General features: G+C 28.7%; 1 pseudogene; it reads right to left on the reverse strand.

Moving 5' to 3' along the window:
* Positions 1 to 4,967: 4,967 nt before the first annotated feature.
* On the reverse strand, positions 4,968 to 7,723 carry LOC107852976 (annotated as a pseudogene).
* Positions 7,724 to 16,046: the final 8,323 nt, after the last annotated feature.

Below are 16,046 nucleotides of genomic sequence, written 5' to 3' on the forward strand. Positions count from 1 at the left end.
TATATTGCCTATGAACTCATCCATTATGAGAGTTTTCAGGTCCCTAGCTTCGGTGATTGCATTCACTTTTCTTTCCCATGACTTTGGGAGAATGTTAAGCACCTTTATCACTTGTTTACTTGGCCTGATGATTTCACTAAGACGGTGCAACTTGTTTGTAATAGATGTAAATTTGGTATGCATCTCCTGTATAGTCTCTCCTTCCTTCATTGTAAAAGTTTTGTATTGAGTTATGAGCATGTCAACTTTTTACTCCTTCTCCTGACTTGGTCCTTCTTATGAAGTCTTCAATCACTCCCAGATCTCTTTGGCTGACTCACACGTAGAAATTTGATTATATTTATCAGGTCCTATGCCACACACAAGCAACATTTTTCCTTGTAACTTTTCTCAATCTTTTTGCGGTCATATTCATTATATTCTCTTTGAGTCTTGGGAACCAGTCTAGTAACATAACCTTCCTTAACTTCCCTCATTTCAACATGTGGTCCATTACAGATGATGTCCTATAATTCACTATCCTCGACCATTATGAAATCATGCATCTTTGTCCTCTACCAACCATAGTATTGTCTATTAAAATGAGGTGGTCTGATAGTCGATTGTACTTCTTCTAAGTTTTATGGAGCTATCATTTTAGAGCTGGACCCTCTCTAAGTGTTATCCTTTTAGAGAAAGCTAGCTCTGATATCAATTGTTGAGACATAGGGATCCACTAAGTATCAGGGGACCGGGTCTCTTAACAGACAAACACAGTAATATAGTTATAGAAAATAGACAATGCAAAAGGTAAAATGCAAGCGATGTTTACATGAAAACCTCCTTGCTCAAGGAAAGAAAAATCATGACCTATCTCACAGGATTTTCCAACTCTCCACTAACTCCAAGAAACCAAGTGGCTACAAACTCTAATAATCACAAGGATTAAACTCTTAATTCTTGCCTCTTGTAATAACTCTAATACAAGAATGATATAGTAACTCTACCATACCCCTTGTCGACTAACTCTAGCCCACAGTCCTAAGTAACTTTACCCAGGAGAGACACCACACAAAGTGAAAAGATACTTGACTAAAGACAAAGTGACTCAATCAATTAACTCTAACTGATGTGACTCAGACTAATACTTAGACAAACTATTGATCTACTATCTTTTACATTTGAAGAGTAGATTTACAATGTGATATCAAAAGACACAAAACTTAAAGACACAACAAGACTCAGTCAACACTCGATTTGGTCCCTTGTTGAAGTATGAGCAGTGTTCTGATAGAATGGCTTTTGCCTTTTCAAGAGTAATCTTAATTGCAAAAACTAGGTTTTGTTCTCTGTGAATTTTCCTTTTAGAAGAGATAACAACACCTAGAACACATGTCATTGGTCGAGGTTAGATGTCTCTGCTGTAGTGCCACCAACTCTCTGCAAAAAGTGCAACTTCCAACTAATCTCTGAAGTCAACTTCTTATGGGACCAGGACCAAGTCCCGTAGGTACTCATTTACCAGCCAATCAAGTCCTTTATGGTATAGTTTGTAGATCATCAAAACTCTGATAGTACAACAAAAGTCATCTAACTATGAAATCTTTCTACTTAATCCTGAACTCTAAACCACAATTTAATTTGTATACTAATTATGTTTATAGTTCATTCTATATAGTTGGTCTTTTAAATTGTAAATGGACTTTCTTTTAAGATTTTAGAGTTCAGGATGTTGAATTTTATATTTGCCTAGATTAGGTAAAGATAATTTGTCTAGATTAGGCACATATAAGTGAAGTTCTTTTAATACTCTTCACCAGTTTTGTCAACAAATCTATTTGAGTTAATATAAACAACAAACCTCAAAATCTCTTTCTCCATTTTTCCTTTACGGAACACTATCCCTCAAACTCAAACACATATTTAGACCATCTTCTGTCTGTTGAATTTATCTTCTCTCCGCCTTTATATTCCATGACTTCAAGCATTAGGTTCATTATTACTCATTTAGTTTCTTTTGACTGTTCAGTCCTTTGAAGCTACATATAGGGGTAGCAATAGTGCGGTGCGGTGCGAATTTTTATTAAATTCGCAAATTTTAAAGCTGTCCTGCATCACCTTTAAATCCACATAAATACGTCTCTCACTCATACCTGTGTATATCTGCACCGCACCATTCCACGTTTTTGCTTTTTTCTTTTTTGAAAAATTTTTAACTCCTCTGAAAACCATAATATTTTCAATACTAAGAAATAGTAACAACCATTTTTTATTATATCACTTTTCACTAAGAAATTGTCAAAAAAGTATCACGTGTACAAGTAATAATCAAATATCAAATTTTCATTAAGATGAATAAAGAAATTAAAAAAATAGAAAAATTATTTATTTGTAATGTTATATATGTCGTTTTAAGTATCATAAAATTTTAAGTGAAGAATACATATAATTTTAGCTAGATTCACATAAATAATATTAATTTTAGTTTTTTTTTTTTTGTTTAAATTTGCATATACCTGCCCCACATCATTTTAAAAAAATTACTTAAACCCACCCCATATTCATATAGTCTAAAATTTGCACCGCCACATTGTCATCCTAGCTCCATGTTTAATTCTTTGTCAATTGGCTACGCGGTATTCATCTTACTGGATCTGTTTTATTTAGGATAGTAAGATAAAGATTGGAGGTATACCAAATAATAGTTAATGCTTGTGTGATCTGAGTAGCTGAATGAAAATTCACTGATTTCCTCCAAACTATCCAATAAAAGCCAAATAGGTTTGAGTCTGGGTAAATTTCATCCACGGTCACTTAACTTTGTATCTATTATTCAAAAGTTATTTCTCTTTCATTGATTTCATCAACGGTCACTTAACTTTGTATCAATTACGCAAAAGTCACTTTTCTTTAGTTCATTTCACCCATGGTCATTTAACTTTACTCTGACTATCACAAAAGTCACTATGACCGGATTTTACAATAATTTTATCAGAAAAATGATGTGGCAACCTTAGTTAGTTGTTAATTTTATTTAAGTGAATATATAATATATTACTCATGTCTTGATCCTTTTTATATATGCACAACCCAATTTTCCTTATGAATTATTTAATGAAAGAATACCAATTTCTTAATACATTAGATTACCTAATGAAGACTATTTTCATAAAAAAATTTGGTTGATATTTTTATGAAATAAAATTATACTTGTATATTCTTAAAATCCTCTAAAGTTGAGACATATGTTGGTAAATTATTTTTTTCCACTAATATACTATGGCATGTAGTTGATAAAATTATTTTTCTCCCTCTAAAATTGTGACATGTAGTTGATAAAATTATTTTTTTCATACATTTTTTTCTTGTCACTTGAGTCTTTGCATTCGATATATCATAATAGTATGATAAACTACTATATTTACTAAGTTTGTCTTTGTATTTTTAATTGTTTGACTAATCAATTAATTCTCTTAAAAGTTTTTATTATAATATTCAATTTCTGATAAATTACATATGTTTTAATTAATTTAATTGATAAATATAAAAATCAGATATCCTATAATATCTTTGTCTATTAAAGTACTTATATTTTATAACTTTTATTAACAAAACTGTATGTTAATATAACATTATTTGTACAAATTTTGAGAATACTTATTCAATGACACAATTAAAAAGATTTTATTTTAAAACTATCTTTAGAATGTTGATTTATCTTCAAAGAATTAAAATAATTTTAAAAAATAAAAATAGTATCATACATGTATTTCTATTTTATGTGTTTTGAAGAATTTATCTTGTTTATCACTCTTTTTTTATGCACCTTTTTGACAGATGAATGCAATATTATGAAATGTTCCATAAAAATATCAACTAAATTTTTTTATGGATTGTGCACATATAAAAAATATTAAGATATGAGTAATATATTATATATTCACTTAAATTAAAATTAAGAACTAATTAAGGTTGCCACATCATTTTTCCGATGGAATTATTATAAAATTCGGTCATCGGGGTAAATTTAAATGACCATGAATGAAAGAAAACTGATTTTGCGTAATAGATACAAAGTTAAAATGAAGGAAAGAAAAGTGAATTTTGCGTAATAGATACAAAGTTAAAGTGACCATGGATGAATTTACCCTCGGTTTTCTTCTTAATTTACAACATTTATCCAACTTATTTAGCTGCGTGTATATTACTGTTGTTCTCGCTGGCATGTTTTGTTTCTTCTTCTTTGTATCATTTATTCATTCACTCTTTGGCGTGCAGTTAATTGTGTATTCTTATGTGGTTTCCGTACTTTGGACTCACGTGAATATGTATCGCTCTTCTATTATTATAATTTACATTTTTCCTTTTGATTCTTCGCATTAAGGAAATGTTGACTTCCTAAGTTGGGATAGGAACAATTTTTTCTCACGTGTTGGTGAAGAGGTTACAGTTTTTGCGTTTCAGAACAATAAACTACCTTTGTGGATTTCTGTTGTAGTTTTCTTTTGGGGTCGTAATTCATTGGTAACAATTAAAAATTTTTCAATTCTCATCTCGGAAGTTTTCTTATTCAATTCAAGTACATTACAAACTATTCATCTAATTCTACTGTCTAGAAGGTGCCTCAAAGACGTCGTATTTGCATAGCCATCACATAACCTTCTTGCAAGCCTATCTTCTGTAATCAGACTAAAACTTTATGGTCTCTTCTTCGAGGAAGTATATCAAGACATCTCTTTTTTCCCCATTAGCCTACATACATGTTTTGTATATAATACACCCTTGTGGTCCGGCCTTCCCTGGACCCTGGATATAGTGTGAGTTTTACTGCACGAGACTGCCCTTTTGCTTACATACATAATCTAACAGCATTTCTTTTTTCCTTTTCTGCCCCTCATCCGCTATCATCATATCTCATAATTAAAAATATAATGCTTTAGAATGTACAACTTAAATCAAACTAGAGAATATTAATTAGGTTTACCAGATCGTATAAACATTCTGCATTTTTATTTCCCAAATACTTACTAAGAGGGCAAAAACATCTTATAACAGAATCTTCTCTTCAGCATTACATAACCTTGGATATATTTTCTTATTTCTCACATAATCGTGATTTAACTGTATGATATTTGTTATTACACTTGATAGTGACAATTCTTAGTATCATATAAGTGCAGCACAGTGGAACAGAAGATGGATTTTATTCAATATACATAAAACTGTCTCAGAGCTGGGACAGAAGCTGGACAAGATCTTGGCGTGGAGTGCATACAGCCTTCAAAGACTTGCTCTGCATGCTCATTCTTGAATTGTAGCTTGCTTCCAAGCTTTCCTCTTCCTCAATTTGCCAGTCAAAGCACTGAATAAGAGCACCTAAAGCCAATGAAACTGCTCGCAATCCCATGTCAGTTCCAGGGCACGCTCTTCTCCCCATTCCAAACGGTATAAGCTTGTAATTGAACCTTTCTGTTTCTCCTTCTGTTGCCTCAAATCTTTCCGGCTTGAACTTTTCAGGCTCCTCCCATACCTTGGGATCCCGGTGAACAGCCCAAGCGTTAATAAGAAGCATTGTATGTTTTGGTACATTATATCCTCCCACAGTACAATCTTCAGTTGAATAATGAGGCAAGAGAAGTGGTACCGGAGGGTATAATCTCATTGTCTCATTGACAACGCAACGCAAATATGGAAGCATGGTGAGATCAGATTCGTTTAGCAAGCGCTTGTTCCCAACTTTGCTGTCAATGTCAGCTCTTAGCTTATGCAGTACCTCCGGGTGAGCAAAAAGAAGACTCATTACCCATTGAATTGTCGTTGATGAGGTCTCTGTTCCTGCAACAAAAACAACCTGCATCCCAATACATGCAGCCATCCCAATTTATATTTTGATGAATAATACTATTAGTCTTGGATTTCTTGTTCAAACTACATGTGCAAGTACTCATGTTGTACATCAAAAAGTATAGACAGTTTATTATTCCACAGAGGACAAGAATTAAAATTAGTACTACCAAGTCGAGATAGGAAGTCGAGATAGGCTGCTTACTGCCAATAATGTATCAAAGTGAAAAGACGCTTTGCTCCAACTCTGATTATTCCAATTTTATACCCTATAGTAGAATAAGTTCTATTGGCAGGAAAACTAGAGAGAACAGACAGTGCATCCACCTAAAACAGTCTCATCTGAAAGTATATGAACACTATATATCAAACAGAATGAGGACTGCATAATAATCTAAACGGCGGGAAATGACCAGCTCATTTTGGATATCTTTGTTTCAGAGAAGAGCATTGACTAATCATCTCAGATGAAATAAAATGAAGGGCATCCTGGTGCACTAAAGCTCCTGCTATGCACAAAGTCCGGAAAGAGCCAGACCACAAGGGTCTATGGTATGCAACCTTATCTTACGTTTCACCTCAGATGAAATGCACATGGAAGTTGAGCATTACAGCTAAGAAAAGATTAATATATACCATTCAATTTGGACTGGCTTTCTATCAATAATTGGAAAAACATTTCCCCTCTAACCTCTATTATTCAAAGTCAACTTAGACAACCATATGGAAGAAAGCTTTAAAGCAGTCACATCTAAATTGGATGAAAGTTTAATTTCAATTTTTCTTTTCTTTGTCTTTTGGTGGTGATGGTAAAACAGCAAAGAACATTTCCAAAACAAGTGGTAAAAGAACAAGGTAAAAATTAATAGGATACCAACCAGCATTATACTTTTGATGATATCATCTGTGTAGAATTCAGGTTCTGATTCTTGGAAAGACAAGAGAGTTTCAACGAGTGTCGTTTTCTTCTCCATATTACCATTTGACTTTAGACCATCAATTTTCTTCTGTCGAAATTCATCAAGCAAGTTGTTGAGGAATTCATTTCTTTTATAGTGAATTAAGGTCATCTTCTTCTCCAGCCCTTTGTAACAACCAATCCACCTCAATATTGGCAAGAAATCACACATATTCAAGAATGATATAGTCACTAAGAAAGTCCCTCTAAGTTTATCAATTATATCTATCCCCTTCTCCTTACCAGCATCTTCTTCGTTCACGATATGTCTCCCAGCAATAATTTTTGTCATTAGGTTGAATAACAAAGTAAAAGACCAATTGGTCAAATCCACTTTGTTGCTACTACTCTTTGAGAATTTGTACAATGAACGGATAAAAATACCAACTTCTTGATCTCTAAGTGAAGAAGTCTTGGTGAGGCTGTGTGAAGAGAAAAGCTCAACAACAGTTAATCGACGAAGAATCCTCCAAAGTTGGCCATAGGATGCCCAAACATAGACAGTATAGTTGAAGGTAAACTTGTCACCGGCCAAGGTTTTAGGTCTGTTTGCAAAAATGATATCATTCTTGGTTAAACATTCTTCAACAGCAGAAGGTGAAGACACAACAATAACAGGCATATTATAGCCCAACTTGAGGTATAAAACAGGGCCATATTTAGCTGATAAAGATGTTAGAGTCAGATACAGATTACTTTTGAGAAGGTAAAGGTGACCAATTATTGGAAGAGAAAGTGGACTAGGAGGTAGATTTCTTCCTCGACAGAAAATATATCTGAATAGAATTGGAGTAAAAAAAACTAAGATAGCTAAGTAGCACAAGTAGGAAGAGTATTGGTTCTCCATTGTGGAAGCAAACAAGAATAATTCAGCTATGAGTGAAAAGGTACTAATCACTATTTAAATTGTTAGCAATTTAGAAATTAGAAGGCCAACGTGCTGATATTGCAATTAATTTAGTACTTGGAATTAACAATAGAGTTTGAGAAGACCACGCAACCACTTATATCTTCTATTAGTACTAAACAAATACACTTTTTACTAGATATTTTGTCGGTTTCACCTTTTAGGATAGTATAGTTCTTTAGAAATTTTTTGGGGGTGCGAATAACTTTGGTAACTTAAATAGAACTATAGCTCTAATGAATTTATTTTTATTTGTGCGTGGATGTTTCTTAACTTCTCTAAACATTTTTATTTTTAGTTTATTTATTTTAATTTTATTAATGTTCATATCTTGGAGGTGATTAGATGGTATTTGATTAAATGTTTTACTGTAATATTCTTTAGTTTTTTCTCTTAGTCTTTGTAACTCTTGTATTTTATTTTGGAGATAGTCTAAATACTCTATATCTTTTGTTCTAAAATATTCAATTAAATTCTCTTTCATAAGTATTTCTGTTAATTTTATTTCTTCCATATCTTGTCTCCAATATTTTAACTATTCATAGTCTATCATTTTATCCTAAAATAGTTGTGATACTGCAAATTTCTTTGTAATAATTTATTCTAATTGTACTATATCTGATATTAAATTCTAGGTTATCTATTTCGTTAATTATCCTATTTTTTTCGTCTATGAATAATTATATGTCTAAATCATATTCTAAACTGTCTTTTAATTCTAGTTGTTTTATGATTTTATTTATCCAAATTAATCTTTCTTTTAATTGTCCTCTTCCTTTTCTAAGCTAGTTTCTATAATTAATTTCTTCGTATAGCCAACTTTTTTTTTCTCTAACTCTGTTAATATATTCTAACATTTTTAATCTGTATAATATCCATTTGAATAATAACTATCTGAATTATTTCTACCATAGAAATCTATATTTTCTAATTCATCTTCTATTCAATTAGTACTTAGTAACTCATCTTTAAAATCAAATATTTTTTTCCATATTATTTTTTTTATGTCTTCTAATTCTAAGTCTTTTATGATATATAAAACAAGTATCTTAGTTTCATCAGATATATAACTTGTCATATTATTCATATTATACTTAGGTTTCTACAAATAACTTGGAATTGGATTCTAGTAATTAAATACTTTATCATAGTATTTATTAGTTGTTTGTTTTAATTTTAATAATTCTTGTATATTTTCATTAAGTAATTCTATATATTTTATATCCTTAGTTCTCATATATTTTTCCAGATTGGTTTCCATTAGTTTTTCTACTAATTGTATATTTTTCATATCCATTTTTCAATATTCTAAATATACATAATTTATCATGGTTGATGTGTAGGTTTGATATGTAAGTATTTGTAAGAGTAGGTAGGTGTAGTATGCAATTTATTCTAGTCATAAAATATTTATCAAATATTTTTTCCAATATGATTTTTCTTATATCTACAATTTCTATATCCTTAAGTATATATAAAACAAGTGTTTTAAATTTATCTACCATTTCGTCAGATAAATAAGTATTCATTTTTCATATAATGCTTTTTCAAAATATTTCCTTCAGTCATACATAACAAAATATGATCATTTTAGATTACTATATATTAGATTATTCTTAAATAACATGTTCTTCGATCACTATTAGCATGGTAATCTGGATACTTTTCCCTTAAACAGCACCTCTACTCTGGCTATTCCCCTATCACGGCTTTCTTGCCTCACCGGTTTCACCTTTAGGATGGCATAGTTCTTTAGAAATTTTTCTCCTTTTCCACTTTGCTAATAAACTTCTTAACATGCTATTTTTTGAATAATTCTAATATAAAGTAACTAACATGAACTTATTTTATCATATCATGATTGTCAGAAATTTATGAATTTAGCTATTCATAATCACAAATATAACTACCTGTTCTGATAAATCTGATAATTCTAGATTTTCCATAGCTGTTTGATGATTCATAGCTTTTCCTTGGAAATATACCTGTTTTTATTAAATAATTTAAAAGTTCTGTGTACAAGAGAGGATTTTGCTTCAACTCATGAAGACTTGCCCTTATCTGAGCTAGTGCACTCTCTATTTATAACCTAAAAAATAAAAACACGTATACTATTTCTATACTGTTCCTACTTTACATGTATTCTATCTAATTTACAAAGAAGTCTTTACATTCTGAAAAAAAAAAGACTTAAAGCTAACTAAAAAACAAAAACTAATAATATTTTTAGCCAAAAAGTCAAAAAGCCTAATAAATGAAAAGAAAAGTCAAAAAAGCTATTAAGACTTTACAATAATTTACGTAGGAAGTTTAGCTTTTTCTTCATATGTCATTTTCCTATCTTTAATGCTTTGTCTTCTTCTATTATTGCTCTGTTACTGTCTTCTTTTTATTTGCTAATTTTTCATCTTCTTGCTATTGTAGCATCACATCTAGAATAAAGTTATGCCACTACATCTGTTGCATATGTGGTCATCGTATCTTTGGCCAACCTGTTTACAAAATTGATCTATAGCTTCTTCTGAAATAACTCCTTTCGTAATAGATCTTGTGACTGGTAACTCTTCTGGTTTTAGGATCGTTATGACACATTTTCTTATCTCTTCTCTGTCATTTTCTCTAATATTTTTACAAGTAGAGTAAATCAATAATTGATTTTTGTTATAGTAAATCCAAACTGGGTTTTGATTTATATAATTATTTGCTAACTCAATCAATATACTGCTAAGTCCAACAACTCTCTTGTTTCGGTAGAAGTCCGGTATCTGATTTTTGGTTATCTCTTCTTGTTCACATATTTCTTCAGGAATAATATAATCTCGTGTCATTCCTATCTTGACAATAGTAATTTTATATTTTATTTCATCAAACAATATTTCTGCTGGTGCTGAGTAGAAACGGACATAAAATAATTGTCCCTTCGTAATCCTCTTATAATCCATAAATCCTTTATAAATGTTTGGAATTCCTGTTAACTCTTCTCCAGTAGTTGTGTAAACTTTAGATAATAATCCATAATAGTAACATGAAGTAATTAAATTTGCACCGGTGTCCGGCAAAGCAATAAGTTTGTTATAGTTCTGATATTTTTGTGTAATATACCCTTGGTGTTGTTTTGCTAAATCTTTACTCTGGATAGGTTTTGTATTTAAATTTTTTTTTAAAGTATAAATATTATCAATATATGTACGAGTGATATGGTTATAAGTCTGCTTTTGTTGATTGAGTGATTTGGAATATGTGTGTATCTGGGGAGGTATAGATGACTTTAATTTTTGTATATTTAGTGTATATGATTTTGAGAATATTTGGTTGAGGTTATAATTCTTTTTCTTTGGTGGTTCAGGTTTATTTTGAGTGACTATATTCTTTCCCTTGGATACATCACCTGCACCTGCAGCTGTAACTATAATTTCGTTAGTAATTTGAGTTTTTAGGTGTTTCTCATCATCACCTTCTAGGTCTAGTTTTTTAATGTGCTCTTCCTGCACAGTATCTTTGCTAATAGCTTTTTTTTTTTACAGTGCTCAACCTGCACTTTTATATCTGTAACTTCAGTAGTTAATGTGATAACTCATTCTTGTAATAACTTCATTTGTTCAAACGCTTGTAATATTAAGTTTGTTTGGGTATCTTTGACATCAACTTCTTCCATTGGTAAATCAGTTTGAGTAGTTTTGTCTTGATATGTAATCTGCAATAACATTCTTGTCAGTCTTGATTACTTCAATCGTAAATGTAAAATTTAATATATTCAATACTAATCTCCGAATTTCCTTTGTCATAACTGAGTTTTGTATTTTTCTTGTTAACCACCATCGAACCTCGGTATTATCTGTCCTCACAATAAATTTGTTATATACAATATATGGTTCAAATGCTAATAAACATTTATATAATGAACATAATTCTTTTCTATTTATTTCCCATTTTATTTCTGTTTCATTAAATGTTCCTGAATAATATCTACAATGATGTTCTATTTTTTCATTTTCGTACCTATATTTAAGTAATCCTCCATAACTATACTCACTTGCATCTGCCTCTACTATATATGTAAATTTTTTATTTTCGTCTAGTAATTGTAACTTTGGTAATTCTTTACAAAGTATTTTTATTTTCTGAACTTGTTTTTTATCTTCTTCGTTATAATTATATTCTACATCTTTTCTTAATTTTTTCTGTAATGGTTTTAGGTTTTCTGCTAATTTTGGTATATATTCTCTTTCCTGATTCACTAATCCTAAGAACGATTGTAATTTCTTTTTTGTATCTAATTCTTCTTTTGAATTTATTACTTTTTTGTACTATATGTTGTTGCATTTTTACTCCATTCTTATCTATTTATATTCCTAAAAATTCTATTTGATTTTTCATAATTTCAGCTTTCTTTTCGCTTAAACTTATTCCTGATTTTTCTATTATATCTGTAAATTGTTCTAGTAATTTTAAATGTTCTTCTTTGGTTTTTGTGTATATTAGTATATCATCTATGTATACTATACAATTAGGTAATTGTTTAAAATAACTATCCATAAAATGTTGGTATCTACTTGGTGCATTTTTATATCCAAATGGTAATACGTTCCATTCATAAAATCCTTGTGGTACCGTAAATACGGTTAATTCCTTAAAATTTTCATCTAACTTTAAGTAGTAAAATCCTGATTTACAGTCAAATTTACTAAAATAGTTATATCCTTGTATTTGTCTTATTTTTAATATTTTATTTGATATTGGATAATTGTATGTCATAATTTTTGCATTTAAATTTCTATAGTCAATAACCATTCTACTTTTTCCTCTTTTTGTTCACTATGTTTATTTACTATAAATGTTGGACTATTGTGTTTACTATTACTTTTTTGTATATATTGTTTTTCTAATAATTCATCTATATGAATTTTAAATTCTTTTAAATCGTCAAAATTATACGGTAATGGTTTTTGAGTTATTATGATATTTTTATCTATTAATTTAATTTTTATAGCAGTTTTATATTTTTTCCATCCTTTTAATGGATCTTCACTATATAATTGTCTTAATCTTTTCTTTATTGTTTCTACCTTATTTATTGAAAATATGGTTATTTCTTTTTTATTTATCGAAAATACAACTAGTTCTACTGTGTCTTCTGTATTTTTTATATTTTTTAACTTTTGTGTAATTTTTTCACTTCCTTTTATCCAATCAGTTTTCTTTCTTATTTTATTAATAACTCTTTTTGCTCTTACTTTTTGTTTACATGGTGTTGTAAACCACTAATCTGTTTTAGTTATTATATGCGGGTATAATTTATCTAAAAATGGTATTCGTAAAAGCATATCATTTGATGTTAGTTCATAATTATAGATTTCTTCTATCGTTATTATTTTATCCTATATCTGTATTTTTACATTCTTAGCTTTATATGTAATTAAGTTTCCTTCATTATTAAATCCTTTGACTACTATTAGTACTTTTAGCTTATCTCATTTACCTTCTGGTAAACAGTTGTATCTACATAAGTTTGTTTCTGCTCCTGTATCTATCATAGGTGTATAATACTTATTATAATATCCTTTTACTATTATTTTTACAAGTACATATATTTTCATATCATGTTAAAACTCTTTTTATGAATAATCTTTCTTTATTATATGTTATAGATAATTGCGTATGTTCTATATTGTATGGTTTTACTTGTTCTAGCCATTTTATTCCTAATATTATGTCTGCTTTTTGCATTTCTTCCTTTATTTCAAATTCTATTTTTATTTTTCTGACTCCTATTATTATTTCTTTTTTGTTCTATCCTTAATGTTTATTAGACTTCTTGGTAGATCTAAGCATATATTACTATTAGATTTTATTTCTTCACTTTTTACTAGATATTTTGCTATATAATTTTCTTCTTGTCCTTTGTTTAAGAGTATTAAATATTCTTTTTCATTTATTGTTCCTGTTATGTAATATTTGTTTAAATTAACTGTTGAAGTTGTTTCATAACTTGTTCTTTTTTATGAGCTTGATGATTATGGTTTTTCATGAGCTATTCTTTTTGATGTACTTATTTTATCATTTATTATTTCTAAATCTTCTTCTATGTCTATATTTTTGTAACTAATCATTATTATCAATTGTTTTTATGAATTGTTCAAAAGGACTTTCTATTTGTATTTTATTAATTTTATTTTTTCCAGTTATTTTATGTTTTGTTGTTAATACATATAGATTTTTACATCTTGCTGTAAATATTTTACCTCCTGGGGTTAGTTTTATTCCTGATATTTTCCAATATAATACTAATGGTTTATCTATATTTTTATCTGTTACTGCTACTGAATAATACACACTAATTATAAATTTAAATTTTTGGTATAATAAATTTCCTTTTACGGTAGTTATTATACTTTTTTCTATAGGTTTTATAATTCTATCATCTGCTAAATATAATTCTATTGGTGTATCTATTCCTTCTCTAAAACATGTTTTTATTAATATCTCTGTTCTTCCAAGGTGTACATATTTTATTGGGTCTTTGCTTTTTATATCGTTTATTTCTTTATTAATCATTCTCTTTGTTACTAGTGGTATACTAGCTCTTCCTTTTGCATATCTACAGTCTATTACACGTTCTTTTTGGCTTACTACGTAGTATTCTTCTTTTTTTTTTTCTACTAAATATATTTTTTACTGTTGGTATTTTAAATATTTTTCCTACACTTAAGTCTAACTCTTTTCCTTTTATTTCGTCAAATATATTATTATCAAATATTATTTTTGATCCGTTCCTTCTTCATTTAAATATTCTTCCTTTGTTATTATTTTTATATTTTCTTCAGTTATTTGGTTCATTTTTATATCTTCTTCAGTCATTTGATTCATCTAATTCACTATCTATTTCATTATCTGTTTCATTCTCCGAAATTTCATATATACTTTCTTTACTTTCTAATTCATAATCTATATAATCTATCTGCATATATTCTGTATTTTCTATTTTTATTTCTGATATTTGTTTCTTTTTTGGGGTTTTTTTTGGTAATTTACAATCTCTAGCTAAATGTCCTAGTTTTCCACAATTATAACAAGTACATTCTTTTATAGATTTCTTTTTCCTATATGGTCTTTTATGTTTATAATTTTTTACCTAATATTTTTTCTTGGTTTCTTATACTTATATTTTGATTTTTTTTATTTCTTATATTTTTTATGTCTTTTTCTTTTCTTATAATATCTTTCTTCACATCCAAATTGAGGTGCTAATATATCTTTACAACATGCTAAATTTCTTATTAATGTTTTTTCCATTTTTATTTATTTTCTATATTTTTCACATAGATTTTTATACCATTGTTGTAAAAATTTTATTCTTGCTCCTAGGGTATCTACTATTTCTATTTTTGCTTCATCCCAACTCTTTATTATTTTTGAACTAAATGGTTTAGGTAATTTACTAAAATATAATTTTCTTATTTCTTTACTTTCTTCTACTTTATATGTTCCTTTATAATAATATTCTTTAAATGCGCACGTATACTCATCTGTATAACACATATTACATATTGCTAGTTTTAACATTAAATTCATATTCGTATCTTTTTCTTTATTTTGCTCTTCTTCTTCTGTTGTTACACCGCTAAATTTATCTCTTATAGCTATTTCATATTTTTTCAATATTTCTGTTGGTAGTATTTTAGTAGTTGTTGATATTCCTTCTATTTTATTATTAGATTTTAATACTTTTTTACTTGCTTCAGCTAGTTTAAAAATCATAATTTTTCTGTTCCTATTACTGTCTTTTCTATATATTCTGGTATGTTTGTTGTATCTATTTTATTATTTAATAATTGTTTTGACATATATCCTACCCATAGTTGTATTGTTTTATTTGTTTCTATTACACAGTCTAAATCTAAAAAGTTGTAATTAATTGTTTGTTTTGGTGTCCCTTTATTATATTCATCTTTTTGATTATATCTTTTAAACTTGTTTTTGTAGTTATATGTTGGTTTTCTTATTTCTGATGTACTAGGTATTATATTTTTATCTAGAGTATTTACTTTTGTATTTATTAGTTCTAGATTTTCTTTATTAATTACTTCTTGTTCTTCATTAATTTCTAGTTTTCCTATGTTTTCTAGAATTTCTGTATATGTTTCATTATCTTTCGAATCATAATTATCTGTTTCTTCAGCATCTATTGTATTTATTTCTAATTCACTGGTTTCTGATTCTTTATTTTTTATTTCTAATTTTTATTTAAATTTATTTATCTCATTTAATAATTTTTGTTCTTTATCTTTTTCTTCATTTTCTTTCTGTCTTTTTTCATACAAATCTTTTAGCATTTGTAGTTCTTTTTCTAATTCAGCA

The sequence above is a fragment of the Capsicum annuum genome, chromosome 7 (assembly GCF_002878395.1).
Source record: "Capsicum annuum cultivar UCD-10X-F1 chromosome 7, UCD10Xv1.1, whole genome shotgun sequence".
NCBI lineage: Eukaryota > Viridiplantae > Streptophyta > Magnoliopsida > Solanales > Solanaceae > Capsicum > Capsicum annuum.